We start from the raw sequence: 27,831 nt of genomic DNA, 5'->3' as shown, positions 1-27,831 counted from the left end.
AATCCCTATTAAAATACCAATGACATATTTCACAGATATAGAACAAACATTTCAAAAATTTGTGTAGAACCACAAACAACCCCGAATAGCCTCAGCAATTTTGAGAAAGAAGAACAAAGTAAGAGGGATCACCATACCTGACACCAGACTATATTACAAGCCCACTGTAATCAAAACTGTCTGGCACTAGCATACGAACAGACACATTGAATAATGGAACAGGATACAGAGCCCAGAAATAAACCCAAGTCTCTATGGTTAATTAATATTTGACAAAGGGGGTAGGAGCATAAAATGGAGCAAAAACAGCCTCTTCAACAAATGGTATTGGGAGATCTGGACAGCTACATGCAAAAAAATGTAACTCGATCACCAACTTACACCATATACAAAAATAAACTCAAGATGGGTAAAAGATGTAAATATAAGTTGTAATACTGTAAAAGTTCTAGAGGAGAACATAGGCAGGAAAATCTCAAATATTCCATGGACCAATATTTTCAGTGATATGTCCCCTAGAGCAAGGGATATAAAGGAAAGAATGAACAAATTGGATTTGATCAAAATAAAAAGCTTCTGCACGGCTAAAGAAAACACTAGCAAAATGGAAAGAGAACCAACTGTATGCAAAAATATATTTCCCAGTGATATCTTGGAGAAGGGTTTGATCTCCAAAATATATAAAGAACTCACACAACTCCACTCCAGGAAGACAATCCAATTTAAAAATGGGCAAAGGACCTGAACAGACACTTTTCCAAGGAAGACATACAGAGGGCCCAGAGACATATGAAAGGATGATCAGCATTACTAGGCATGAGAGAGATGCAAATTAATACCACAACTAGATACCATTTTACACCTGTGAGAATGGCCATCATAAACAAATCAACAAACAAGTGCTGTGGAGGATTTGGCAAAAAGGGAACCCTAGTACATTGTTGGTGTGAGTGCAAACTGGTGCAGTCACTGTGGAAACAGTATAGAATTTCCTCAAAAAACTAATAATGGAACTGCCCTTTGGCCCAGCAATTCCACTGCTGGGATTATCCCCCAAGAATCCAGCAACACTAATTCAAAAGGACCTAGCACTCCAAAGTTCATAGCACACAATTTATAATAGCCAAGTGCTGGAAGCAAGCTAGGTACCCATCAGTAAATGAATGGATCAAAAAACTGGGGTATGTTTACACAATGGAATACTATGCAGCAGAAAGAAAGAAGGAGCTCCTACCCTTTGCTACAGCATGGGTGGCACTGGAAAGCATTATGCTAAGTGAAATAAGCCAGGCGGTGAGGGACAAATACCATATGGCCTCACCCATAAGTGGAACTTAATTAACAAAACAAGCAAGCAAGCAAGATATAACCAGAGACATTGAAATAAAGAACAACCTGACAGTAACCAGTGAGGGGAGGGGAAGAAGATAACGTGGTAAGAAGGGAATGGGTTGTCAAGGAACATGTGTAAAGGACCCATGGACAAAAGCAAAGGGGGGTAGGATTGAGGGTGGAAGGTAGGGAGCGCATGGAGTGGGGGAAAGTGGTGGTGAGAAAATGGAGACAAATGCATTCCAATGGCAATAAAAAATGATAAAAATATTTTAAAAATAAAAATTAAAAAAGTGACTGTATAAGGTGATAGATATTAACTTTATTATACGAACCACTTCCCCAAATATGTCTCTGAAAGCATCATGTTGTATACTTTAAATATATAAAACTGTGTTTTGTCAGTCATACTTCAATAAATGTAGGGGGATAAGAATGTTTACCATTCTTTGCTCTTTAACATTAGCATCATATGGGTTTCTTGCTCGAATCTGCAAAGGCAGTTTTATTATTTTTGAGACAATGGCATTAACAGCCAGCTGGGAACCTAACCTGATGAGAGATGAAAGAGAGCAGCTGGAGCTGCTACTTTTGTGGAAAGGAGAGGTGGGACACAGGTTGCTGCCAAGAGTTTTTTGTGATTGGACTTCAAACATGTTTTATGTACACTTTTACATGCATGTTTATAGCACCTGTAGCTGCTGCACTTAAGAGACTCCTGAATCTCTGTATACCTTACTAGTCTGCAGAAAAACTGGTCTGCTCAGAAAGTTTCATTTAATGTCCTTAGGCTTTCCTTTGTACAGTGTTTACTTCCTATTCCCATTTCTTAGTCATAATAACCTAAAAATAAAAGGCCAAAATGAGAGGCAGCAAGCATTTGAGATTCAAAAATAAACCTATTCTGGAAGCACTGATTCAAGCATTTAGGAGGCAGAAGGCCAAATGATGTTCCTGTTTGAAGACAAAGGCAATAGGTATTTATGAGAAAGGGAAGGGGAAAGCATACATCAATAGAAGGAAGGCATTTCAAGTGGTGCAGATAAGGTAACATAGTGGTACTAATTCTAAACAATGTTTTTAATTTTCAGTCATAATATATGCTTTCTTGTTATCTTTGCAAACAGCCCTGTGGGATACAGTGTTGCTTTAGGCCTACTCCAAAGGTTGTTTTGACCTGCTTTTGCAGCTCCAGCTCCATTTTAAAGAGGCTTCATCTATATTATTTTTGCTATTTCCCCCTATTTTCTTCCTCTCACTCCCACTTTCTTGTCTCTGTCAATATCTGCTTTAAGAAAGCATATCAGATGATAATCCTATGAAATGTGCTCCATCTCACTAGTCATCAGAAATTCAAACTAACTAGACTCACTAGAAATTCAAACTCAAACTCACTAGAAATTCAAACTAAAAGTACAAGATACTACCATACTCCCATCAGAGTGGCTAAAATGGAAAAGGACCAACAATACCATGTATTGATGAAGACATAGATCAACTGGAACTTTCATCAACTCTTTGTGGTAGTGCAAATTGGTACAAGTATTTGGAAAACTATTTGGCAGTATCTAGTAAAGCTGAACTTATGCATATCCTATGATGAAGTAATTCCAGTTGTGGATCTTTATCAAGAGGAACTGCCATGTGTGCACAAGGATACACATGCATGTACAAATGTCCATGAAAGTTTTCTTTGTGATAGTAAAAACTGGAAAGCAACTAAATTACCATAAACAGAATGAATATATAAATTATGGTGTATACATCTGATGGAATTACATAAAAATGAATTATAATTACATCTAGCAACATAAAACTAGAGTAAAAGGTATCAAAAGCATATTATTGAGGTAAAAAGTTACATTAAATTCTGTATAATTACATTTATGTAAAATATAAGAACAAAAACAATATCCTATAATGTTTATGATACATGCATAGATAATAAAAGGAAAAAGTTCTTACTAAATATTTATACAAACACACACACACGCTCAGCCAGTTATTTGCAGAGCTAGGCTAGGACAAGAAGCTAGTATCCCTCCTCCTCCTCTTCTCCTTCATCTGACTTTATCTTTTAGAGCAGTTTATAGCTCACAGCAAATTTGAGGGGTAGGGGCAGATATTTTCCATTCCATATTCTTCTTAACCTGATTAAGTAATGGAGGCTTCAAACTCCAAAGGGTCTTCACAATTATTACTTAGCTCCCTGTTTCTGATAGCTAAGTTTTGTGTAGCTCAGAACACATTTTTGGAGCTTGGTGAGTTTGGGGGATCAACAGGGTTTACCATCTCTTTTACACAAATATAGGAGGCAAGGTTGCTGTAAGCTCTTTTTTCTACCTCCTCACCATGTGCCTACTGACCAAGAATGCTGAGTTTGACTTGCTTAGGAGTATCAGTAAACAGGGTAACATGAAACAGTAAGTAGTAAACAGGTGACTATTCCAACCTAAAGCCAAACTCCTCCTGCACTTCTCTGTCATGTTTGACTAGCTCTGTCTGCAGTTTCAGGACACAAAGTCCAGCCTAGAGAACATAAAAACTATAAATTGTTTTTTTATTTAAAATGGATTATTGGAAGAGTGCTTGAATCAAAACTCTAAGTTCTGAACAATATAGGTTTTAATGTTAAGGACCTACAAAGTATTTAGGAGAAAACAATTCTTGAAAATGAAAGGCAGTACATGGTCTCTGCTCTCCCTGATCTACTGTGGTTACTTTTTCTCAATTGGTTATTAATTGGCTTTAAATTCCCCAAGCTGTTGAGACCTTGAAAATCTATCAGAGGGGTATGTAAGATAGGGAGAATAAAGTTTTAGAAGGGCAGGGAAGAAAGGAAGAAAAGAGGAGATGCTCTTAAATTTTTTTTTGTTGTTTTTTGATGTTGGAATGATGGTCTGCCCAGCATAGTTTGGACCTTTGATCTAGTAATGACTCAAGAAGAGCCTTAAAAGAGGTTTATATATTCAGCACCACCCCACTTAGTAGCTCTGAAACCTTGAACAAATCAATTACCATATTTGAACTTCAGATACTTTACCTATAAAATACTGATAATAATATTATTTACCTAATATGGCTATTGAGGTATGTAAAACACTTAGCACAGTGTCTGGAATGTGATAAGAGCTCAATAAGTTGTGATGCTCATTCTTATTGTTATAGCATCTTGAGGAGAGCATTTTGAGTACTAGAAAGAAATTGACTCTGTATAATGCCAAATGCAGCAGAGAGGTCAAGGAGGAGGAGAATTAAGAAAAGGCAAGTATTTTGAGGCTTGATTAGAAATGCTGAGTGATACGTGTATTTGAGACGTATTTCTGAACTCCTTATTTTTACTGGAAATGGGAATCAGAGTTTAAAAAGAAAATCCATCACTTTTTGTGGCCTTAATACATATTTACTTTAACTTTGGAGAAAGTTATGGTTATAGGAAGAATGTGTAAGAAGGTAGCTAAAGCTGTGACAGCCACAGCACTCTTGCCAAGCTGTCCATTAGAATTTCTTGTAATGTGTAAATGTTCTCTATTTTCTCTGACCAATACACATGTGGCTCTTGAGCACTTGAAATGTGGCTAGTGTGACTGAGGAACTGAAATGGTAATTATATTTAATCATAATTAGTTTAAATTTAAATAGCCATATGTGACTAGTGGCAAACATTAGTCTAATTGGGGAAGCAAGGCATATTCTCTTGAAACCAGTTAAATATCAAAAGGATTAGGGTAAGGCAGTAAAGGCTTAATTGCTCAGAAAAAGAGCAATACCCTTTTGGGCTGCGGAACTTAAGGAGAGCAGATGAAACTTTGGCTTGACCTTGAAGGATGTGTAGTGTTTGGATAGGAAGGAGGAAGGCAGGAATGTCATTCCAATTGGGTTGGAGAGGGTAAGTAAAGGTTTAGAGTTAGAAATACCTCCTGTATGAGAATTTTGAGGAAAATGGTGATTCTAGAAGAGAACATTCAGATTAGGAGTTAGGTGGGTTTGTGCCAGGTCATAAACAGCTTCAATGCTAGAACAAAGTGTTTGGGCTTTGTCTATATAGACCAGTGTTTTGCAAAGCTTTCTTAAAACACAGATTCCCGGGCCTCACCCTGAACTACTAGGTCAAATTTTCTGGGTCACAGCTTAGGAAATCAGTATTTTAACCAAGCTCTCTAGGTGTGTACAATGTACATTCAAGTTTGAGATATATTAGATAGGCAGGAGGAAGCACTTGGTAGATTTTGGTCAAAGGAGTGGTTCGATTATAGAGGTATCATAGAAAGCATGATAAGATAGGGAGGTATAGGATGTGGAAAATAGGTAAAGAAACCAGTTAGGTGACTATTAAAGTAGTTCAGACATGAACTTCACAAATCCAGATCTTCTTTCTGGCTGGTATCCTTGAAATCATCAAATCAATTCCTAATATTTCCCTTCAGGCCATATTTGAATTTTCTACACAATTTGTTTGCTGTTTTAAATGATGAGGGCCTAGGCACCAGAGCCTGACTTACTGAGTTCAAATCTCAGCCTTATTATCTAAGCTATTCTAGCTTAGACAAGCCACTTATATTTTTTGTGCTTCAATGTCCTCATCTGTAAGCTGGAGATGACCATAGCTCCTATTTCATAAGGGCATTGTGAATACTCAATGAGATCATAAATGACTTACAACAGCACTTGGCACATAGCATGCCCTCAATTAATGTTGGTATTAATATTATTTAAACTACAGATATCTTTTAGTGTATTCCAATTTATAAAATAGTAATGCTAATCAGTTACATTTCACACAAAAAAATGTTAAATTTACCCATTCAGAATATTAAGACCAAGCCCTAGACTTTTGCTTAATAACTTATATTTCAAAGCATAATTCCTCACTCAATTTAACATGTGATTATCCTTCATGAAATAAGTCTAAATAGAGGATGAATTGTTCTACCCACTGAATGTGTTTACTAACTTATGTATGGTTGGTTCTTGGCCATGTACTTTTTATATTGCAAAAATTTGGTACTATTATATTGCTACTAGCTTTCAACAAATTTATTTTAGAAAACAAAAAATAAACTTATCTTGTTCTAGGGGACTGATAATAAAATGAAATTCACTTTCTTGTGTGGGCATGTACCCTGGGAACTTTTTTGAGGAATGAAAAAGTCTCTTTAGGTATTACCAACCCATGGTCGTTGGCACTAATTCAACACCATCAGGAATCCCTAATTTGGGGTGCGGTGAAGAAGGAAACTTTGTTCAGTGTAAAACAGATCGATAATGATATAGCATGGCTGTAAAAACAGCATGGCTATGAGGTGGCTCTGGGGCCAGGCAGCCCTGGGGTCAGGGCCCTATCTGGCTAAACAGTTCTGCCTCTGTACCAGTCTGCTCTTCCCTGCTCTTGTGAGGTATCTTCTTTGTTTCAGCTCAGCAGGAGAAACACAGTCTTCAGTTGAAAAGGTAGGTGCACTCCCTAAGCCAGAGGGGAGCTAGATTATATTGACAAAAGCCCCTGCCCCTGGTCTCTGATTGGTTCAGCCTCATGAAAAGCCTACTTCAAATTCTTGCAGTTTGATTGGTCCAAAAGGCACTGTCCTGATAGGTCAGAAATGAGCTGCTCTGATTGGTCAGTGAAGATGTTGATGGTGATATAATTGTACAGTTCTGATTGGATAGGGAAAGCCTCAGTTCTATTGGTTGAAACTCCTTTATAAGGGCTGGCTCAGCTGGCAGAAAAACAGTACAGAGACAGGTAATTCAGCACAGGTTTCTCCCTGAAGTGAAGTTTGCATGAGAGACCCCTGTGCAGAAATGGCTACTAGGCTTTTTTTTTTTTTTTAATTGGGCCCAGTTAGCCACCTGAGCCCTTCTTAGTAGGAATCTTCTTTCTCAAGGGCCACAGTGTCTAACTTGGTATTTTGTGAACAAGTGGCTGGTGCTTCACTCTTCTTCCAGGCCTCACCTGAACAAAAGCTTCCCCTGTCCTTTTCAGTTTCTTCTGATAATCAGCTTCCTGAAGCAACTCTCAAGATGTACCTTCTGGTCTTGAGGGCAGAGAGGGAAGGAAACAATCTGGAGACCCATGATAGCTACCTACACGCTTCTGAGACAGGCTAAACCAAGAAATTGCCTTAGAGTCTTTTTTCTGCTTTCAGAAACAAAGTCAATCCTAACTTTGTTCACTTAAGTTCTGTTACATCATAGACAAAGGTGGGTCTGTGACATGGTTGGTTAATGTTCTTTTTTAAAATGTTTTGAAGAAAAAAGCAAACAAAATATAACCAGAGACATTGAAATTAAGAACATTGTAACAATAGCCACAGAGGAGTGGGGAGGGGATAGTGGGGAGAGGGGTCTATAGGAGCTACTGTGGAGGACACAAGGACAAAATCAAGGGGGAGGGTAGAAGTGGGGGAGGGAGGTGGGACTGGCTGGGGTGGGGTGGAGGGAAGGGGAGAAAATGCAGACAATTGTAACTGAATAAAAATTAATTAATTAATTAAAAAAATAAATAAATGTTTTGAACAGATGAATACATATTTTCCCTACTATATTCATAGTTGTCCTTTTCCCTTCCCTGGAGTCAGTCATTGTTACCAGTTTCTAGTGTATCACCCTCCCCACCAAAGATATTCTCTACATATTTGTATATGTACCCCCTTCATTTTTATAGAAATTATAACATACCATAAATGCTATTCTGCACATTGTTATTTTTTTCACTTAATATATAGAATACTAAGATGGCAGCATGATAGGTGGGAGCGGAGTCCACTTCCCCTCGACACCAGTGAAACGCCTAGCTGATCTGAGGAACAGAGCGAACAGCCAACGGTATTCCAGCATATATGAAGATTGGAAACCAAAAATTATAGAGGACATTGAAAAATCAGACGGTAAGGAGAGTGCTTCAGGACAATAAGGTCCTTGGGACCAGCGCAGGGACCAGGGAGGCTGAAGCTTCAGGCCCAGAGCCCACCGGGTCTGCTGCAATATTCTTGGGTGAGAGGCCAGGTGCTTCTTTGGACTTGAATAGGAGGAATTTTTCAAAAACAAAAAGAGACACTCCATGGCTGTTTGGAGAATTCTCCACGGCAGTCGCCCACCTCCTGTGCCCCAACCCCACAGCCCCTGGACAGTACGCACCTGATCAACAGCCCAGATGCTGCAGGTGCCCACGCCCAAAGCATCAGGGATGGAGCACATCCCTAGCCCCTGCACCCAGAGCCCTGCAGGGCACACTGGCTTTGTAGGAGGAAGGTGGAAACGTCCCGCAGCGGGGAGCTGCAGGGATCCGGGAGATGGCAGTCACTGAAAGACTTGACTCAGGGAGGGGATGAACTACCCTGAAGGGGTGCTGAGATTCCCTAGCATCTAGGACAGCAAAGAGCAAGAAGGTGGTGTGTGAGTTGCCCCTAATTGGTGCACCTCAAGGATAGGGCAACTGGTGGACTAAAGGCCTAGGTGGGGAGCAGAAGGGCACTGAGGAACTGGGCTGGAGGCTGGACAACAGCAAAGAGTGAAGCTCAGGAAGGGAGAAAATTGAAACCAAACCCTCCCCAGCCTGATGCAGCCAGGAAGAGCAGCAGAACTGGCTTGACTGGTTTAAAGCCAGCAGAAGGCTTTTTTTTTTTTTTTATTCCTTCTTCCTTTCTGTCCTGCTTTCTGTTTTTATCCCCTCTTCCTTCCTTCCTTCCTTTCCTTCTTTATTGCTTCTTCCTACCTTCTTTTATTTATTTTTTAATTAAAAAATATTTAAATCCTTCTTCCTTTCTTTCCTTTCTTTTTTTACTCCTTCTTCCTTCCTTCCTTTCCTTTTTTATTACTTCTTCCTTCCTTCCTTCCCTTTTTTTTTTTCTTCTTTTTCCACAGGTGAGACAATAAAACCTGGAGCTGTGAAAAGACCAAAGATAGACCCAAACAGGGGCCATCCTAACAACAGAAACAGTGAGACAAATTTCACTTTGCTACTCCAGAGAACTTCCAAAGTGGAAGCGGTGAACACCAGTACACCTGCTGGAAGAGGAAACCCACCAACAAAGGAACCACCAACAGATAACAACGGAAGAAGGTGAAGAAGGGAGTGGAAGTCACACTAATCTCAATCCAGGACAGATCTGGAAATGCAACTAAATGGTGGAGAAATTACCTATAACAAACAACTGAACAAGAGCAAGAGAGAAGCCTCAAAAACTTGTACATATGGAAGAGTCACCTTCAACACAACCTGTACATGCCTGAACAACAGAATACAAGACGTGGTGCATGGAGAGACCCTCAGTTAACCAGCTGGAGGGAAGGACCCACCAAAGAAAGACACAACAACAATCAAAACCCAAAGACACACAGAGAGCCAACATAAATGACAGCCCAAGAACAGAGAGCTCAGGAGATCAAGGAGACTTCACCACTGAATCTCACAGGTCTACTATGATAGAAGTTCACACCATAAACCCAGGGAGTCAGAACAGATCAATTAAAGAAGCAGAGGTCAACAGGAAGAGTCAGACAAACAATGGGAAGACAAATAATCCAGAAATGAAAGGCAAGGAGGAAGCCTCAGAAAGAATGCTGAATGAAAAAGAGGCAAGTCAACACTCACATATTGAGTTCAAAGCAATGGTCATCAGGAAGCTCAATGAGCTCACAGAGAATTAACAAAAACTGCAGAGAAACTGCAATGAACTCACTGGAAACTTGAAAAAGGAAATAGAAACTATCAACAGGGGCAAGAGGAAATGAAGAATACAATTTCTGAACTGAAGAACAGAATAGGAGGAATCAAAAGCAGGCTCAATGAAGCAGAGGATTGGATCAGTGAGCAGGAGGACAAGGTAGAAAAAAGCACCCAGAAAGAGCAAGAAAAGGAAAAGAGGCTCAGAAAGAATGAACACAGGTTAAGGGAAATGCAGGACAATGTGAAATATAATAATATCCATATAATAGGGGTACCAGAAGGAAAAGATGAAGAGCAAGGGAGAGAAAACCTGTTTGAAGAAGTAATGATGAAAAATTTCCCTAATTCGATGAGAGAAAAAGTCACACAAGTCCAGGAAACACAGAGAATCCCAAGCAAAAGGAACCCAAAGAGGCCCACTGCAAGACACATCATAATTAAAATGGCAAAATTCCAAGACAAAGAAAGAATCTTGAAGGCAGCAAGGGAGAAACAGGAAGTAACATACAAGGGAGCCCCGATAAGGTTAGCAGCTGACTTTTCCATGGAAATGCTTCAACCAGAAGAGAATGGCAAGAAATATTCCAAGTAATAAGAACCAGAGGCCTGCAACCAGGGCTACTTTACTCAGCAAGGCTCTCAATCAAGATAGAAGGCCAAATAAAGAGCTTCCCAGACAAAAGAAGTCTAAAAGAATACACCTCCACCAAACTAGCTCTGCAAGACAAGCTAAAGGGACTGCTATAAGAAAAGGAAGGAAGGAAGGAAGGGAGAGAGAGAGAGGGAGAGGGAGAGAGGGAGGACCACAGGTATGAAAAAATGGCAATAAATAAGTACCTATCAATAATAACCTTAAATGTAAATGGATTAAATGCTCCAATCAAAAGACATTGAACAGCTGAGTGGATAAGAAAGCATGACCCACACATATGCTGCCTACAAGAGACCCACCTAAGAACAAAAGATCTACACAGACTGAAAGTGAAAGACTGGAAACAAATATTCCAGCAAACAGACAGGAAAAAAAGCAGTGGTAGCAATATTCATATCAGACAAAATAGACTTCAAAAATAGGGCCATAAAGAGAGGCCCAGAAGGTCACTTCGTAATACTCAAAGGAAGAGTCCACCAAGAAGACATAAACATTGTCAATATATATGCACCCAACATAGGAGCACCCAAATACCTAATGAAAATCTTGGAGGACTTCAAGAAAGATATTGACAGCAACACAATTATAATAGGGGACTTTAACACCCCACTATCAAAAATGGAGAGATCTTCCAATCATAATATCACCAAAAATATTGCAGTATTGAACAATGTCTTAGATCAAATGAACTTAACTGATATATATAGAGAAAGCCTTTCATCCCCCAAAAGCAAAATATACATTCTTTTAAAATGCACATGGAATATTTTCTATGATAGACCACATGATAGGACACAAAACAAGCCTCAACAAATCGAAGAAAATTGAAGTCATATCAAGCATTTTCTCTGACCACAAGGGACTGAAACCAGAAACAAATCTCAAGGAAAAAACCTCAAAACACTCAAAAACATGGAGATTGAATAGCATGCTATTAAATAATGAATGGGTGAAAAATGAGATCAGAGAAGAAATCAAAAAGTTTCTGGAAACAAACAAAAATGAAATCACAACAACCCAAAACTTATGGGACACAGCAAAGGCAGTCCTGAAGGGAAGTTCATAGCAATACACGCCTACCCCCCCCAAAAAATAGAAACATTTCAAATAAAAAACCTAACCCTTCACCTACAAGAACTCGAGGAACAACAACAAAGACAACCCAAAGCTACTACAAGGAAGGAAATAACCAAGATCAGAGCAGAATTAAATGACATAGAGGCTAAATGCACAATTCTAAGGATCAGTAAATCCAGGAGCTGGGTCTTTGAAAAGGTAAACAAAATCGACAAGCCTTTAAGCAGGCGTATCAAGAAAAAAAGAGAGAGGACCCAAATAAAGACAATCACAAATGAAAGAGGAAAGATTACAACTGATACCACAGAAATACAAAGGATTGTAAGAAATTACTACAAAGATCCGCATGGCAAGAAATATGAAAACTTAGATGAAATAGACAAATTTCTAGAAAAATATAATCTTTAAAACTCAATGAAGAAGAAGCAGAAAGCCTGAACAGAGCAAGAACAGCAGATGAAATTGAAGCAGTAATCAAAAAATCCTGACACACAAAAGCACTGGACCAGATGGTTTCACACTAGAATTCTACAAAGCATTTAAGGAAGAGCTAACCCCTGCCCTTCACAGACTATTGCAAAAAATACAAAATCGTGGAAGACTCCCAAACACTTTTTATGAAGCCAGCATCATCCTCATCCTACAACCAGATAAAGACACAACAAAGAAAGAAAGCTTCAGGCCGATAGCACTGATGAACATAGATGCTAAAATCCTCAACAAAATATTGACAAACTGTATCCAGCAATACATTAAAAAGATCATACACCATGACCAAGTGGGATTCATACCAGGGACGCAAGGATGGTACAATATTCGTAAATCAATAAGCATAATACACCAAATAAACAAAAGCAAAGACAAAAACCACTTGATCATATCAGTAGATGTAGAAAAAGCATTTGATAAGGTATAGCACCCATTTATGATAAAAACCCTCAACAAAGTGGGAATAGAGGGAGCATTCCTCAACATAATAAAGGCCATATATGAGAGACCTACAGCCAACATCATACTCAATGGACAAAAACTTAGAGCTTTCCCACTAAGATCAGGAACAAGACAAGGATGCCCTCTCTCACCACTCCTATTCAACATAGTATTGGAAGTCCTAGCCACAGCAATTAGACAAGAAAAAGAAATAAAAGTCATCCAAATTGGAAAGGAGGAAATGAAACTGTCACTGTTTGCAGATGACATGATAGTGTACATGGAAAATCCTATAGACTCCACCAAAAAACTACTCGACGTAATAAGTGAATTTGGCAAAACAGCTGGATACAAAGTCAATACTCAGAAATCAAAGGCATTCCTGTACACCAACAATGAAACTGCAGAAACAGAAATCAGGAAAAAAATCCCATTTGATATAGCAACAAGAAAAATAAAGTACCTAGGAATCAACCTAACCAAGGAGGTAAAAGACCTGTACTCAGAAAACTACACAACACTGAAGAACAAAATTAAGGGAGACAGAAATAAGTGGAAGCATATACCATGTTCATGGATTGGAGGAATTAATATCAACAAAATATCTGTACTCCCCAAAGCAATTTATAGATTCGGTGCAATCCCTATTAAAATACCAATGACATATTTCACAGATATAGAACAAACATTTCAAAAATTTGTATGGAACCACAAACAACCCTGAATAGCCTCAGCAATTTTGAGAAAGAAGAACAAAGCAGGAGGGATCACAATGCCTGATATCAAACTGTATTACAAGGCCACTGTAATCAAAACAGGCTGGTACTGGCATAAAAACAGGCACATAGACCAATGGAACAGAACAGAGAGCCCAGAAATAAACCCAACTCTTTACAGTCAATTAATATTTGACAACGGAGGCAGGAACATAAAATGGAGCAAAAACAGCCTCTTCAAAAAATGGTGTTGGGAGAACTGGACAGGTACATGCCAAAAAATGAAACTCGATCACCAAATTACACCATACAGAAAAATAAATTCAAGGTGGGTAAAACACTTAAATGTAAGTCATGACATCTCTAAAGTCCTAGAGGAGAACATTGGCAGGGAAATCTCAGATATTTCATGCGGCAGTATTTTCACGGATATATCCCCTATAGCAAGGGACATAAAGGAAAGAATAAACAAATGGGATCTCATCAAAATATAAAGCTTCTGCATGGCTAAAGAAAACAGTATTAATATAAAAAGAGAACCAAGAGTATCAGAAAACATATTTGCCAATGATACTTCAGACAAGGTTTTAATCTCCAAAATATATAAAGAACTCACATGACTCCACTCTAAGAAGACAAGGAACCCAATTTAAAAATGGGTAAAGGACTTGAACAGACACTTCTCCAAGGAGGCCATACAGAGGGTCCAGAGACATATGAAAAGATGCTCAGTATTGCTAGCTATCAGAGAGATGCAAATTAAAACCACAATGAGATACCACCTCACACCAGTCAGAATGGCCATCATAAAGAAAGCAAGAAACAAGTGTTGGAAAGGTCGTGCAGAAAAGGGAACCCTAGTGCACTATTGGTAGGATTTCAGACTGGTGCAACTACTATGGAAAACAGTATGGAGTTTCCTCAGAAAACTAAAAATGGAACTGCATTTTGACCCGACATTTCCACTGCTGGGATTATATCGTAAGAACCCTGCAACATCAATCCATGTGAACGTGTGCACCCCAATGTTGATAGAAGCACAATTTACAATAGCCAAGTGGTGGAAGCAACCTAGGTGCCCATCAGTAAATGAATGGATGAAAAAAATATGGTACATTTACATAATGGAATTCTACGTAGCAGAAGGAAAGAAGGAGCTCCTACGCTTTGTGACAGCATGAATGGACCTGGAGAGCATTATGCTCAGTGATATAAGCCGGGCATTGAAAGACAGATGCCATATGATCTCACCTTTAACAGGAGCCTAATCAACAAAAGAAACAAGCAAAATATAACCAAAGACACTGAAGTTGAGAACAGGGTGACAATGACCAGAGGGTAGAGGGGAGGGAATTTCAGGGGAAAATGGTGAAGGATTTGTAGGAACAATTATAAAGTACACATGGACAATAACAGGGAGTGGTGGAAATGGGAGGCAGGTGGGGTGGTCTGGGCACTGGGCTGGGGTGGGGGGAAAAGGCAGAAAACTGTACTTGAACAATAAAATAAAGCTAGACAGATAAATAAATAAATAAATAGAATACTGTTTCATATTAGTATATAAATATCTTATTTATGGCTGCATGGACATACAGTAGTTTGTAATTATTGGAGATGTACCAGAATTTCTTTAAGCAGTCTGTTGGTTGATGTCCATCTTTGGCTATTACAAAACATGCATATATATATATTATATTCCACATGTGAGTGTATATCTCTAACATAAATTGGTTAAGACACTTTGGTCATTAGCTTGTTTTGTTGGTTGACAGTTATAAAACCACAGTACTGCATGTAGAATCAAAGACTCTAGGATGCCTAGACATGCCTAATCACACAGACATCACAGGATGTTAAGCTAGAAAGAATCTTAAAGATCTCAGAGAGGGCCAAACTTACACAGAAATTTAGAAGCAACACAGGATTAAATCCCACAGGGTTTTTTTTTGTTTTTTTTTTTTTGTTTTTTTTTTTTACTAAAGTCTACAACATAGCTCTTTTTACTACACCACGTTGCTGTCAGAGAGATTTGGCATGGCTCAATTTCTGTCCCAGTGAAGAGGACTGCACAATAACTAGCCTGCTGTTTTCTCATTACCTTGTCTTTACTTGATTTCTCTTTTCAGGGTCTGATTTTGCCAACCTAATTTACCCTACTTTCCCTCCTGTTCTGACTTCTCCTTCTAGTAACTCCATCTTTAAAAGAATTAGAGCTGAAGTTCTTTATGGTTTGGTAACCCTTTAGTAGTAAAGCCAAGAAGGAGAGGCGGGAATGCTGGGGAGGTGATCTAGTAATGCCACATGATTCATGATCTTACCCGTTGTTTTCTACTCTTAGCCTATCCACTGAGTCAGCATACAGCCTAGGGTACAGTCCCTTTCTCTTCTTGGCTCTGAGAGAATATTTACTTCCTTTGGTCATAAGGTTCAGCTCCTCAAGGTCCAAGTGTACATAATATGATCCATAAGAAAAAATATGAAAGTTTTGCAGATAGTTTAACTCTTACTGAATTGTACTAGGGTGCAAACTACAGGTGATATTCTTTGTGGACAGCCTTAGGAAATCAAGGGTTTGGGCATGAGGGACAGTGCTTTGTTTGTGGAATGACTCTTAAGTCTGTGTTAACTCTGGCCCAGGCCACAGAGGGGTTAACTGCTGCCAATATTTATGAAATGAAGACTATGATGATAGATAAAATTATCTTAGGGACATATTTTAGAGCTATCCTTAGGACAGTTTTTCTCAAACTATGATTCTCTGAGCATCTTCATTGCTCAGAGGATGAGGCCCTGGAGTCTGCAAGTAGTCCTCCTCCACCAGTGATTCTTCTATGAATGTAACTATGAGAACTACTGTGTAAGGAATGGTAAATTGGGAAGACAATCATGAGCCTTTGAATTTGGGGTGGTCTATAAAATTAGTGACAAGAGCTGACTAGCAATTCCAGGTAGCATACAGTTATTTCATTTGAGATTTCAAAAAGACTGGGTTCAGTACCCCTTCCGTGTTCTCACAGATTCTGATTCTATCATAACCCATGTCATGCTGTGTCATAAGTGAATGTTTTGTCCCTTCCTCATATAATCTAGATGGGTACATAGTTGTGAGTAACAGAAATTTCTAGCTAATTTAAGCAGAAAATGTTTGTCTTGAAAGGATATTGAATAGCTCACAGAAGCACAGCTTTGACTAGAGAACCAGACTCAGGGCTACACAGCTGCCATAGTTACTACCACTGCCAATGCTAGCACCATTAGTGAGATAGCTCAGGTCCTTGGAGGATCAGATACCAAGCTGAGATTAGATATGGAAGAGGTTTATTGGGGAAATGCTTGTGAGAAAAAATAGGGATGAAACTGAAGGAAACTGAGTGAGCTGTTTGACTGTGCTGTAAATCTGAACTTCATGGATGCAAGAAGGAAAGAAGGATGGATAGGAAAAGTCATAGACTGAGGTACAATGCTAGTAAAGTTTGGTGAAGCTGATGAGGAGTCCTGTTACCAAAGTCACAGGTCACATAGTCCTATATGTTCCAGAAATGGGCCTGACTTAGTATCCCAGCAGTGCTCAGTTATTGGCTTGGAGTAGTGTGGTCTCAGAGCAAAGCAGTAAGTATTGGGGTGAATGAGAACACAACTGCTGGGGCAAAGGTCAGTTACACTCCACACTTTGGAAGAACCAAGAGGCACATTTTCATGACTGTCTCAATTGGACAAGATTATCTATTTATTTGGGTCATTGGCTCCCAATTCAAAGGATGTGTCCTTGGATTGAGTGAGCCTGCATTATATGCCTGTGCCCAGACTATAAGGGGCATCTTCTTCCTACCAAGATTCCTATGTTATTTCCCCCAAATAAAGGGGTTCGAATGCTGGACAGCAACACCTCCCAAAGGACAAATGTCTACTCTACTCCCTGAGAACAGAGATCTTTGTATTTCTTATTGCTGTTATAAATATTTACAAATAAATTTGTATTGAAATAAAGGAAAGAATGTGGCAATCTGGTATTCAAATGACCTTATACTCACACATACATACACACACAGTCAATTTAGCCAACAGGGAAATGCAAATCAAAAACCACAATGAAAAGACAGATAACAAATGTTGTTGAGGATGTGGAGAAACACACTATTAATGGTATTGTCAAATGGTACAGCCACTTTAGAAAAGTGTGGCAATTCTTCAAAATTTTATATGGAGTTACCATATGATCCAGCATTTTATTTGTAGGCATATACCCAAGGGAATTTAAAACATGTTTACACAAATATGTGTACACAAATATTACTAGCTGTATTATTCATAGTAGCCAAAAAGTATAAACAACCCTGTGATGGTTATTATGTGTCAATATAGCTAGGCCATGGTGCCCAGTTGTTTGGTCAAACACCAGTCTAGATGTGTTGTGAAGGTATTTTTTAGATGTGATTAACATTCAAATTATTAGATGTTGAATAAAACAGTTTATTCTCCATAATGAATGTGGCCTAATCCAATCATTTGAAGGTCTTAGGAGGAAAGACTAAGGTACCCTGAAGAAGAAAGAATTCTTCCTTAGGACTGCAAAATAGAAATTCTGCCTGAGTTTCCAGTCTTTGTACTCAAAACTGCAACAATTTTTTCCTGAATTTATAGACTGCTGGCCTGTCTACAAACTAGCCCCCATAACTGTATTATAGAATGAAAGTGGGGTCTGGCTTCCTGTCCTCACTCACAGGCAAATTCCACAGCAAGAGGTTTGGTGAGAAAAGGAAAGAGGTCTTTTATTGAAAAGCTTCACAACTTGGCAGGATGGCAGGCACCTAGCTCAAAGCCCATCCCCTCCAGAATACCCAGAAGAAAACTACTTGCCAGTCTTCAAATGGGCATAACCCTTTATATTGTACTCCTTTTTCTGCCGGGGTATGTTCTGTTGTAGGATTATTTTTGGCACATATCTGACAGGCTTGGGTAATCCTCTGAATGGCCCTTTGAAAATAAGGGCCCTTCAAATGTGGCCTGATGAGGTCCATCAAAGCATCCCTTCCATAATGGGTCCCTTCATGTAGGTGTCTGAGGATGGGATACACTAGAGCTTCAGGGAGTAAGATCATACCATGGGTATTGATCTTCCACATAGAATTAGGGTCAGTGTTAGAGAGCCCCCATTCACAGGCCCATTTGTCATCTCGTTTTGTTTAATGTGGTTTAATTTTTTTATTGTTACGATTTGTGTTGTTCTTTTTTATTGGGGGGAGGGTTAAATTTTTATAAGTCCACTCAAGGGATCAAAGCTCCCAGGTGTGGTGACCCTCCAGTGTCCTGTCTTGCTGCTTTATCAGCAGTTTGGTTTCCCTGGCTCATTTGGGAACCATCCCTTTGGTATCATGGGCAGTGTATTATGGCAACCTGGTCTGGTAGATTCACTGGTTGAGTCCTCTCTCTCTCCATATTGCTTCATGGGCATGGACTACCATGAAGGCATATTTGGAGTCTGTGTAGATGTTAACCTTCTTTTCCTGGGACAGTATTGAGGCTCTGGTGAGGGTTATCAGTTCAGCCTTTTGTGCTGAGGTTGCTGGTGCAAGGGCTTGGGCTTCTATAACCTTGTCTATGGTTACTACTGTGTCCCCAGCTCGCCATTAGCCATTGTCTATGAAACTACTCCTGTCTGTATACAGCTCCCAGTCTGGTGCTGCCAGCAGCTTGTCCAGCAGATCCAGCCTGCTAGAATAAACTTGGTCAATGATTTCTAAGCAGTCATGCTGGAGGGATGAGCCTCAATCTGTTTCTGGGAGCAGGGTGTCTGGGTTCAAGGTTGTGGTATTCTGCAAGATGACATTTGGATTTTCCAGCAGAATGGCCTGGTATTTTCCCATGTGCCCCACCATCAGCCAATACCTTTCTTTCTGTTATGATAGCATTAGGACCTATTGTGGTGTGCATACCATAGTAGTCTGCCCCAAAGTGAGCTTCTCTGCTTCCTGTAAGATGTCACAGGTAGCTGCCACTGCCAGGAGGCATGGTGGCCATCCCTTTGTCATGTGATCTAACTTCTTGACAGAAAGGCTATGCATCAAGGAATATTTTCCAGAGTCTGGGTTAGTACCCGCCAGTCCAATTCCTTGCCTTTCATGAATGTATCATATGAAAGATTCCTGTAAATTGGGCAATACTAGGGTGGGAGCTGAAACCGGCTTTTCCTTTAAGGTATCAAATGCTGCCTGACAATCTCTTGTCTATCCAGAAGGTTTAGAGTCTAGTCCTTTCAAGGAACTATACAGTAGTTTTGTTATGAGTCCAAAGTTTGGAATCCAAATTTGGCGGAACCCTGTAATCCCCATGAAGCTGCCTCCAGTTCTCTGGGATTTTTATTGTATCAATGGCTTGTTTTCTATCTACCATCAAGATCTTAGTACCTTATTTCAGTCGTAATCCCAGGTATGCCACCTCCTGTTTGCAAATCTGGGCTTTGTGAGGTGATACTTTATATTCTCTTCTTGCTAAATGATTTAGCACTGTAATGGTGTTGAACAAACAGTCTTCCTGCTAGCTATCAATAAGTCGCCTACATATTGTAAAATAACTCCTGATTTCAATTGAATATCCCTTAAGTCTTTTGCTAATTCTTCCCCAGATATAGTTGGGGAGTTCTTAAATCCTTGTGGCAACATGATCCAACAGTATTGGAGCATAGCTTTAGTTTCTGGGTCCTGCCATTCAAACAACAGTAGTTGACCCTGTACATGTATGGAATGTAGAAAAAGGCATCCCTCAAGTCTGGAACTGAAAACCATTTCCTATGTCAGGCACCATGGACAACAGAGTGTAGGGATTGGACACCATAGGATGAATGTCCTGAACAATGTCATTTATAGCTTTAAGATCTTGTACAAATCAATACTCATCTGAGTGATGCTTTTTGACTGGCAAAATGGGAATGTTATAGGGAGACTTCCATAACTGAATTAGTCCCAATTTTAAGAATTTCTGCAATACTGGCTGAATCCCTTCCAATGCTTCCTTTTTAAGGGAATACTGTTTCTTCCATGGGATCTGCACCCCTTTTAGGTTAATTTTATGGGTTAGATGTTAACCACATTCCCTGGGGTTCTGTTGCCCCAAAAGGTTTGATTAACCTTCTCATAGATCTCAGGTGGGAAGAGTTCACCTCCAGGACCTTCTGGACAGGCCAGGAATGCCTAGAGTTGAAGAGCATGTTCCAGTAGGACCTCTACACATAACTGCTGCTTCTCAGGAAGTTATTTGTGCAAGCAATTTACAAAGTAAATCTTGGGCCAGCATTGGAATGGGGCTATCTAGCATACAGAGAAAAGTGTGCATAAGCTTTTGATCCCCAAGCTGCCATTCTAGAGGTTGAAGGAATACCTGTTTTTGAAATTGTCTGGACACTCTGGTAATCATTACTGCATCTGAACTTTTCTTGGTTAATTTTGTATTTAGCACTGAATATCTACAAGGAAATCAATTAGCTTTTTCCCCACCATCAATTGTACCTAGGGCTCCTGTGGGGAAACAGTAATAGGTCAGGAGATGTCCAAGGGAGCCTGTGGGCCTCCTCGTTCATCATCAGACTCCTCTTTTCTTTTCAGCATTTTCAAGCACGGGTTTTTATCCTCTTTATTTCTCCTTTTGATTTTCAGGCATTCCCTTCTCCAGTAGCTCTCCTCCTTGCAATGGGCACATTGATTGGAACCTACTGGGTCTTTCCTCCTTCCTTTCAGGTTCCATCTCTCCTTCTGGTTCCTGCACCTTGTTTCTAAGAACACTGTGACCTATCCCAACTTCCTAGCTTCCCAGGTGTTGTGTAAACTTTAAAGGATATGTCCATCAACTGGGAGGGATATATTCCCAATGCCCTGTCTAAATGTTGGAGTTTCCTTCTGATATCCAGGGCACTTTGCCCAATAAAAGTCATGTTTACCATCTTCACATTTTCTGATGCCTGTGGGTTAGCATCAGTGTGCTTTCTATAGGCCTGATAGATCTTTTCTAAAAATTCAGAAGGATCTACATTTTTTTTTTGTTGAATTGCCAGTATTATATTCAGGCTCTTTTGCTTAGGCACCCCTCTCTTAAGCCCTTCCAGTATACACCTTCTATAATGTTCTAGGAATACTAGGGCTCCACTATTTGCATTCCAGTTGGACTCTGTCAAGATAATTGCCCCAGCTGGGTTGGGGGTCCCACTGGGATCTCTTGATGGAGGCACTAAGCCTCTTCATTAGCCTTATTTATAACCAGCCACCTTTCATCCACCATCAGCAGGATGTTAAGGGGAGCCTGTACATCTGCTCAGTTTGGATGATTAGTGGCAAAAATGGATGTGAAAAGGTCTGTCACTTTCTGAGAACCCTCCCTATATGAAGGGTTGGAATTCTTCCAGTTCAGTAAGTCTGAAATGGAGAATGGAGTACAGGCCCAATAGTAGCTAGTGGGCTGGCCTTCCTGATTTACTCTACCTATAGGGCATTGCCTCAAAGGGAATTGACTTGCTCTGGACAGGGACACTCCCTGGCCAAATCGGGTGCCCTGACAGATCTTTGAGGGGAAGACTCCTCCCTTGTCATTTATAGGTGTGGCTGTTGGCTCTCTGGGTCCTATTTCAGGGGAATCTAGCAGTGGGAATGGTGATGGGGGAGGTCATCCTGCTGCTAATCCTGTGTCTCCTGGGTTCAGGACATTAATGAGACTTATTTCCTCATTTTCCTTTTCTTCCTGTGTGCTAGTATCAGGGAAGGGTTTTGAGGCCACTTTCCCTATTCCTGCTGAAACCTTATTATACAATGAGATAAACACCTTAACATAACAAATTACATCCCATTTGCCTAACCATTAGCAAAGCAATTCCAATTGCATGATGGTGTAGTAAGGTAGGGAACAGTTTAGGGGCCATTTTCCCCTGCAGTCTAAAATAGACATAGGCCACATAGTGTTAGAATAAAAAAAAAAAAAAAAACCTCCTTAGACATTGGATGATGGCTGCACACAGACCAATTTGCTAAACTTTGGCCCAGTGGGCTCCCTCCAGGAGCTGAAACAGAATAGTCCTCGATGGCCAGAACATACAGGCCCGTAACTATAACCATGATGGGGCCCCAGGCAAGCTGGGAACATGTAAACAAAACTTGAATCCACAACTCCATTATTCCAAAGAGTGCTCACAAGAAAGTCATCTTTCAATTGGTACTGCAAATAATGGCTCCTGAACAGCGCCCCTCCCCAAAACTCGGGTGATCCTCACCCAATCTCAGAGCCTGCCTCCTTCCCAGACCTGTTTCCTTCCACCAGCAAGGTATTTCAGGTGTGCTTTGGGTGTGAGTGCAGGGAATTCTTGGAGATTGGGTAATCTCCACAGTCCCACTCTAGGAGTCAGCCTGGCAGACAGCTAGTTCCCCACATTGGGAGGCATTTGTATTACAGAATGAAAGTGGGGTTCATCTGCCTGCCATCACCCTTAGGCAAATTCTGGAGGCATAGTTTTGATGAGAAAAAGAAAGAGCTCTTTTATTAAAAAGCTGCACAAGTTGGAAGGATGGCAGGCTCCTGCCTCAAAGCCCATCCCCTCCAGAACACCCAGAGGAAAACTCAGCCACCCCTCTGCCAGACCAGTCCAAGGCTGCATCCAGAGTTCCTTCTTCCATTTAAAAAATACTGTACTTCAGGAACTGCAGGTGGCTGCTGCATAATCATCCAGGTGGCTTGTTCCAGGTTGAAGTCCAGTTTTAAGCTCTTTCCTGGGGACCCCTGCATGGGGCAAGTACCACCACCAGCCACGTGGCTTCCAGGGCCTGTGAGTCCCATGAAGCACCAGCCCACACATCCATGCAGTGGGTACAAGAGAGCACCTCTTTTTCTTCCCTTGGTTTATATGTTACCCCTATGAACCATGCCAATGCTCAAACTTTCTTGTGCTTCTGGAGGGTCTGCTCCTGGCCCCAATCAATCCTGTCTTTTCCCAGGCTAGACTGACAGGCTTTCATCAGATCAGAAGGGAGTAGGAGGGCTCTTCCTGCTTAGTCAATTACCTTCACTGGCCTGGAGCACCTGAGTATGATGACTTTCTCCTGCTGCATCTTGCCTGAGAGGCAGGGAGTATCTGTCCTCACGTGCCATGCTAGCCTGGTTACCCAGGCAACTTGGCACTGCCCGAAGGGCCCCTCCTCTCTGCTTCTGCTTGCACTCTGGGCATAGGGCTAGGTTACCAGCACTGGCAATGTTACCTGTATCAACTGTGTGAACCAATTGCTTAAAATCTCTCTCTCCCTTTCCCTCCCCATTCTGTTTCTCTAAAGAACCCTGGCTAATACAAACCCTCACATCCATCAACAGATTAATGGATAAACATAATGTAGTATATACATACAATGGAATATAATTCACCATATAAAGAAATGAAGTACTGGTACATGCTACAACATGGATGAACATTTTCTTTGAATTTTTAAAAATATATTTATTGATTATGCTATTACAGTTGTCCCATTGCCCCACTTCACTCCACTCCATCCTGCCCACCCCCTCCCTCCCACATTCCCCCCCATAGTTCATGTCCATGGGTCATACTTATAAATTCTTTGGCTTCTACATTTCCTACACTATTCTTACCCTCCCCCTGTCTATTTTCAACCTATCATTTATGCTATTTATTCTCTGTACCTTTCCCCCCTCTCTCTCCCTCCTAACCCCCTATTGATAACCCTCCATGTGATCTCCATTTCTGTGATTCTGTTTCTGTTCTACTTGTTTGCTTAGTTTTCTTTTGTTTTGGTTTTAGGCATGGTTGTTAATAACTGTGAGTTTGCTGTCGTTTTTACTGTTCATATTTTTTTATCTTCTTTTTCTTAGATCAATCCCTTTAACACTTCATAGAATAAGGGCTTGGTGATGATGAACTCCTTTAACTTGACCTTATCTGAGAAGCACTTTATCTGCCCTCCCATTCTAAATGATAGCTTTGCTGGATACAGTAATCTTGGATGTAGGTCCTTGCCTTTCATGACTTTGAATACTTCCTTCCAGCCCCTTCTTGCCTGCAAGGTTTCTTTTGAGAAATCAGCTGACAGTCTTATGGGCACTCCTTTGTAGGTAACTGTGTCCTTTTCTCCTGCTGCTTCTAAGATTCTCTCCTTCTGTCTAATCTTGGGTAATGTAATGATAATGTGCCTTGGTGTGTTCCTCCTTGGGTCCAGCTTCTTTGGGACTCTCTGAGCTTCCTGGACTTCCTGGAAGTCTATGTCCTTTGCCAGATTAGGAAGTTCTCCTTCATTATTTGTTCAAATAAGTTTTCAATTTTTTGTTCTTCCTCTTCTCCTTCTGGTACCCCTATAATTCGGATGTTGGAATGTTTAAAGATGTCCTGGAGGTTCCTAAGCCTCTCCTCATTTTTTTGAATTCTTGTTTCTTCAATCTTTTCTAGTTGGATGTTTCTTTCTTCCTTCTAGTCCACATTGTTGATTCGAGTTCCAGTTTCCTTCGCCTCACTATTGGTACCCTGTACATTTTCCTTTGTTTCTCTTAGCATAGCCTTCATTTTTTCATCTAATTTGTGATCAAATTCAACCAAGTCTGTGAGCTTCCTGATTACCAGTGTTTTGAACTGTGCATCTGATAGGTTGGCTATCTCTTTGTTGCTTAGTTGTATTTTTTCTGGGGCTTTGAACTGTTCTCTTATTTGGGCCATTCTTTTTGTCTTGACGCATCTGTTAAGGAAAAGGGGTGGAGTCTTTGGTGTTCACCAGGGTGGGTAATGCTGGTTGCTGCGCTGTGACACTGTATGTGGGGGAGGGGCCGAGAGGGAGCAATGGCATCTGCTCCACTCTCTGCCAGATATCAGTTACTCCCTCTGCTACCCAGAATCAAATTGGGCCCCCTGTGGTGCTGATTCCCAAGTGGGTGGGCTTGTACACACTCTAGGCCCCTGTGGGTCTCTCCAACGAACTCTCCTGTGAGGCTGGGAGTTTCTCCTGTTGCCGCCTGAAACCCCACAGGTGTTTTCAATCAGAGGTTTGAGGCTTTGTTTCCCTGAGCTGGAGCCCTGGATTTCGCAGTCTGTTTTGGTCCCCCGCTGTTCCTCCCGGTTTATCTATGTGCGAGTGTGGGGCCGCAGTGTCTGCCAGCCACCACCTTGTGGGGTCTGCTAGCTGCAGCCTGGCCTGCTCTGTTCCACAATCCGCCACCTCGCTGGGTCCACCAGCTGCCGCCTTGCCGCAAGTCCTCTCTGCCCCAGCTGCCCGTCTCCGCCCCTCCTACCGGTCTGGATGAATGTTTCTTCTTTATCTCCTTGGTTGTTGGACTTCCATACAGTTCAATTTTCTGTCAGTTCTGGTTGTTTATTGTTTTTAAATTGTCGTTGTCCTTCTTTTGGTTGTGCAAGGAGGCACAGTGTGTCTGCCTACGCCTCCATCTTGGCCGGAAGCCACCATGGATGAATTTTGATAACATTATGCCAAGCAAAAGAAACCAGAAATGCAAAAGGCCATATATTGTATGATTCCATTTATATGAAATGTCCAGAATAGAAAAACCCATAAAGATAGAAAGTAGATTAGTGATTTTTCTAGGCTAGTGGGAGAGGAGAATGGGGGGAGGTTAATGGGTACTGGGATTATTTGGGGGGTGATGAAAATATTCTGAAACTAGATAGTGGTGATGGCTCACAACTTTGTAGTAAAACCACTGAATTGTACAATTTAAATGGGTAAATTTTATGGTATGTGAATTTATCTCAATACAGGCATTATATAAAGAATGAATCATATCCATCACAAACTATCCCATCCCTTCCCTCCACCAGGCAAGGGAAGTAGAGCTTGCCAAGTGCCTGGCAAACCCTTCATCCACAAATTCCATGCTGCATTTTGCAGTAGTACTTCTTTTCCTTCAATGCTGAGATAGTCATTTTAACTGATTTTAAAAAATAAAAATGCTAGGGGTGAGGGCTGCAGGGAACTTACTGGTATTTTGACTCTAAGCCCAGATGCCACCTATGGAGGATATTGACAAGGGAGTGGCTTAGAACAGGCTCAGCAAAAATCTTGGTCCTCAGGGAGCTTGTAGGGAAAAGAGAAGGCCCAGAGGAAACAGTGAATGGTTTTGCATCAAGTATCTTTTAAGGATTCTAACAATTCAAACTGATCATTCTATAGAAGAAAGCCATTATTCTATACTAGCTACTGATTCTCTGGGCCTTTCATATCACCTTCCACCAACTAGTGTTCTGTGACTGGACTATCAGCCATTTGCTGCACATCTCTCTCTTTTCTTTCCTCCTCCCTTAGGGATGCCAGGTACCCCTTACAAGTCAGCTTCAGTTGCAGTGGCTTTGGAAGCTCAAACCTATCTCCAAGTCTTATATGATTCAGAGGGTTTCTGGGTGCTGATAAAGATACCGAGAGCTTTTAATCCCATTTTCTGTTCCTGTTGAGAGTTGGAGGTAGGGGTGGGTGAGGAATCAAATATTGGGTTATCTTTTCTTGCAGAACTGTGGTTCTTCAAGAAGAAGAGTAAATTGACCCCAAACATTATCTAGCATTCAGGGAACAGGCAACCTAAGGGTATCACCTCAGTTGACCAATCCTTGGGAGATCAGTGCTCTTAATGGGGAAGGAGTTCCCAGGGCCTCAGAAGCCTCCTGACTGTCAACATTTCCCCCATCTGTAGTCCTAAGAAGAGTAAAGGACTGAAGTCTGGAGACTGCCTGAAAGAGGAAAGAGAGTTGGACAGGGCAAGCTTCATCATCATTACCACTTGTCAATCACTATTGTTATCAACAAGAACTACAATAAACATTCTCAGTTTCTCCCAGCAGGGCAAAAGGAACAGGGAAATAAGAGACCAGAGGATTTAGTGACCTAGAGCGCCAGAGAGTCCTGGGGCTGAAAATAGAGAAGGTGGTGGGTGTGGGGGATCAGGTGTCAGGGAATTTACAGGTCTATACCAGCCATGGGGGATTCCCGAAAAAGTGTAACAGCAGGGGCTCTGCTTTCAAGGAGCATATGGTAATTTAGTTGTGGAGTAAAAATTGATACACTTGAAATAATTGGTAATATGGTGCTGAACTGTGGTACTGACAAAAATGCACTGTAGGAACTTTGAGAAGGGACAGATCATGTGGGCTGGCATCCTCTGTGAGCTGAATGACTGCGGCAGTGGGTGTCCCTGTAATTAGGAACTTTGTGCCCTAATTACAGTGGTTACAGCTTTTAGAGATGAGTGTGCCTGAGTCTTGCATGGTTTCCTGGAGGAAGCATTGAGGAGGAAGCTTCATCATCATTACCATTTGTCAATCACTATTGTTATCAACAAGAACTACAATAAACATTAATTGTACATTCCTCCCTGGGTCTACACTTCTGTTGGAGAGGCAGGGCAAACACAGAAGTTGTTGAAGGATTAGGACAAAAGAGCATGTACCAGTAGCACAGAGGAAAGTGAGGGTTAGGGAGGTGAGA

The 27,831-nt window shown here is 40.8% G+C and overlaps 1 protein-coding gene across 1 annotated transcript in view; it reads left to right on the top strand.

Annotated features, from left to right (window-relative positions):
• Positions 1-12,738, top strand: part of TRMT2B (tRNA methyltransferase 2 homolog B) — a 160,343-nt gene extending 147,605 nt beyond the window's left edge. The window contains 2 exon segments of the mRNA XM_053916914.2: positions 8,055-8,216; positions 9,193-12,738. The gene's annotated coding sequence lies outside the window, so the exon portion shown is untranslated.
• The last annotated feature ends 15,093 nt before the right edge of the window (positions 12,739-27,831 follow it).

This window comes from Desmodus rotundus, chromosome X, assembly GCF_022682495.2.
Source record: "Desmodus rotundus isolate HL8 chromosome X, HLdesRot8A.1, whole genome shotgun sequence".
Classification (NCBI taxonomy): Eukaryota; Metazoa; Chordata; class Mammalia; order Chiroptera; family Phyllostomidae; genus Desmodus; species Desmodus rotundus.
The sequence above is the reverse complement of the archived record's forward strand: the minus strand, read 5'-3'. Positions and strand labels throughout refer to the sequence as shown.